Genomic DNA, 3722 nt, shown 5'->3' on the forward strand with positions numbered 1-3722 from the left:
ACACACCATTAAAAACATACAACTTTTACAATAAACAATAGTGCAAAAGGGCAGGTACCAGATTACAGGTTTCAGCGGACAGGTAAGCCACAATTTATTAATTTTATTTAGAAAGTATTTGGTCAAAGTGAGCTGTGTTGGGTTGTTTTTCGTATAGGTGTTGACCTTACAGTGAATGTATTACTATTGTTCATTATTTAGCCTAATGATTCCAATGCAGGGCTGCAGTGGGTTTTAGACTCCATCAATGCAGCATTACATGATTAAAGGTATACGTAACACCCTGCTTCTCTCTAGTTTTGTGGCAGCTAGGTTGAAAATAGTCATTACAATTGAACTACACTTTTGGCAAACATTTAGTTTTATATGTTATGAAAAGTTATAGATACCAGGGTGCTGCAAATTTTCAAAAAGGCCACCAAATAGGTGCTAAATATGCCTGAATGAGGAAAAAACACGTCTGTGGTCTTCTGACATCTGATCTAATTAGCTTCAACACACCTTGGTCATCATCAAAAGCCATATAATCAGTTTTATGCACCATTGAGGCATATTTAGGGCCTATTTGAGTTGATGTCTATATCTTTTCATAATTTATTATTGGTGATATTCGGCTATATAAATACAGTTTGATTGATTGATATTGAAACCTACATTCGTCCCTAATGTGTTGCTTTTATCACAAAATACACAATTGTTATGCTTAACTCCTCCACTATGGTGCTTCAAACTAAAATAATATAATGGTAATTTAGGCTATATTAACACACATTGTGTTCCTCGGTTGTATATATATGTTTTTAAATCGTCATGTCGAAAAAAACGTGTGGGTTTGACGTCAAAATCCTCTAAATAACCATGAGAAGCGCATGACTGTCGGTAAACCGCCCTCACGTTACCGGAGAAGTGGATGACCCATGCAGCGTTCACAAGCACATTTTTAGCTCGTGATTTCTACGACTATAGTGGTAAATATAACTTGAAGCCATGTCAATGTCCACTAAATGACAATAATAACACTACTTATAAACAATAGCAAGTTGATCTATCGAAGTATTGTTTTACATTGTGGGTATTGACTTATTGACACATTGGCAGAATTCCCAACAGAGTGGAGGAATATAACAATGACATGAACCTTGAATAATACCTTTATGAAATGATTAATTGGCCATATTGAGATGTATTGACCACCTTCACCATGATGTTATTGATTTTGATAACTAAACTTGATAGCCTACGCATTCCCATTTATACGTCGCTTGTCGAAAACGCGGTTACCATGGTAAATACTTGATGTTGTTACCTCGGGGTTTTGTCCGACAGCACGTAAAGGCAGCATAGCTTGGCTTTACTGAGCTCAAGAAGTAGCCTCTCCAACAAAAGTTACGTTTGGGGAGGAAAACGTTATTTTAACGGTTGTGCTGTAATTCATCCACTCGTTTAGACCACATAGCCGTAACTCGAGGGCTTAGTGTTGTTTTCTTCAGCTCTTTTGTCAGTGTAAACAGAAATAAACTTCCACCTCAAATCTGGGATACTGGGAGCCGATGGAGCGCAGTTTGTATGGATACAGATGAGGCACGATGCTAGCTAGGCTAACTAACTAGCTACTAAGGTAAGAGCAAAAAGCGATGCAGTTAGAAGTTTTGTTTTACAAACTTTGTATGTTTTTACGCAAAGCGTTATGTATTAGCGCTACTGAACCCACTGTTCCTTTAAAGATAAGTATTTGGGATCAGATAGTAAGTTAAATGTTTGGCAAAAGTTCACAACTAAAGCGAGTTTTTAAACTTTGAGAAACTCGTCAAAGCCGAGGCCCAGCAGCTTTATGAAGCTGGGTTAGCGGGTGGATGAAGAATATATCTTTATTTATTTATTTTTACTCCAGAGAGTTGTTTTTTATAATGTTACCTGGCAAATCATTCAACTCTAAAGTTAGTCTGAACTTTTGACAAGTTTGTTGTACCATTTGATTTATTGTGTAAATCTACCTGCATGAACTTTATTCAGATGTACATATATTTATTATGTCATTACTATTAAGTAACATTATACATTTCCCCAGTAGTTTTAGCTTGAACATAGAGGTAACCCGCTGACATTTTTTAATTTTCTAGGTATTATATTTCTGGACACTGAGTTTATTTCCATCTTTATTCTTTCCTACTATAATAAGCTTGTGTTTCATGGACAGTGGATGTGTCAAAGTTTATAGATGTACCATAAACTGATCATATTATCTGACTGCACTGACCAGCAGGAAGTTATACATTAGCAACATCCTCTTTCAACAGAAATCCACAGCATTTTAAATAATACTTATCTGGGAGGAACAATCCAAGTTAGTGTTATTTGTTATTTGATGCTGTCTTGCATTCATCCACACCTACACCTATACCTATACTTACCTAATGAAGTTGACACATAATGGTTGATAGGGGACATATTGGAAACCTAATGATATTAGGTAGTCCCATTAGTTTGTGATTTCTGTGCATTGACCAATTTTCGTTGCCTACACATTCCTGAGCATTGGCCAGGGGGTTAGAGGACAGGAGCGGCTTAACCCCTGAAGCCTCAGTGACCTGCGGGTGGGACAGTCATTACAAACTCAAGCTGTGCAGCCAAACTTTGTAAAACCCATATAACTTTATTTTTGAATTCTATCGTAGAGCCTAAAGTTTGCACAGATTCCAAATAGGTCAGACTAAACTTTGGAGAAATTAGATGCACAGCACAAAATATGTAGAATATGTCGATTTAAAAGACATAAACACATATTGGCTCTTTGGTTTTAATATTTCACTCTGTGTAAACATCATATAGCTTCAACGAAGAGCTTGAACTATCTGATACAGTATGTATATATGTATATGTATGTATGTGTATATATATGTATATGTATATGTATGTATGTATATGTATATATATATATATATACACACACACACACACACACACACACACACACACACACACACACACACACACACACACACACACACACACACAGTTTGGTAGTAACATCATTTAAAAGCTACTTTAGAGGAGATTTATGTATGAATGTCTGTCTCTGTGTAATGGTGTTGATGTGTTTAAGCTTGTTCACTCTCACAGTCTAGGGCTTGGCCACCGTTTTAGAATAGACCTTGATTTGCATTGTGGTGCACAAACTTCTAATCCACATCAGACACACCCTTTCTGCACGCATGCGCATTTGAGATACACATGGTATTTTTGTTACATCTTTATTACAGTCAATTAGAGCCTTTAGGCAACATAAAACTTAAAGCTGGCTGCAGGCACAGAGAGGTGGGAGGGAACCCAGCTGCTCCAAGAGGTGCTTTGTTTGCCTTTTTAACGTTTTAGGATCTGTGGTGCATTAGTGTAACTTTATAGCACTTTTTTTATGACACCTCCTTGATTTAAGCATCATTACAGCAAAATTATCTATTAGCACCTGGTGGAAGAGCCAAACTGAAAAATATTGAGGGGAAAATGTGTGATCCCTGGCAGCTGATGGATCTCCAAACTGGCAGCAGTAGTCTAGCCGTACACTTATAGAAGAACTCAAGAATATTTAAAGAATTTGTTTTGCCAGCTGCTGTGTTGCCTACACAAAGCTCTCTCTCCGTCTCTTGGGGACCTCTGGTTTATATAAACTACCCATGACATCCACCAACTGGCTACTACACAGGATGAGTGTACAGCAGTGTGGA

At 37.2% G+C, this 3722-nt stretch overlaps 1 protein-coding gene across 1 annotated transcript in view; it reads left to right on the plus strand.

The window, feature by feature from the left end:
- The first annotated feature begins 1334 nt into the window (after positions 1 to 1334).
- The window catches only part of inavab (innate immunity activator b), an 18855-nt gene continuing 16467 nt past the window's right edge, over positions 1335 to 3722 (plus strand). Inside the window, 1 exon segment of the mRNA XM_029430614.1 lies at positions 1335 to 1618. The gene's annotated coding sequence lies outside the window, so the exon portion shown is untranslated.

The sequence above is a fragment of the Cottoperca gobio genome, chromosome 5 (assembly GCF_900634415.1).
Source record: "Cottoperca gobio chromosome 5, fCotGob3.1, whole genome shotgun sequence".
NCBI classification, from domain to species: domain Eukaryota; kingdom Metazoa; phylum Chordata; class Actinopteri; order Perciformes; family Bovichtidae; genus Cottoperca; species Cottoperca gobio.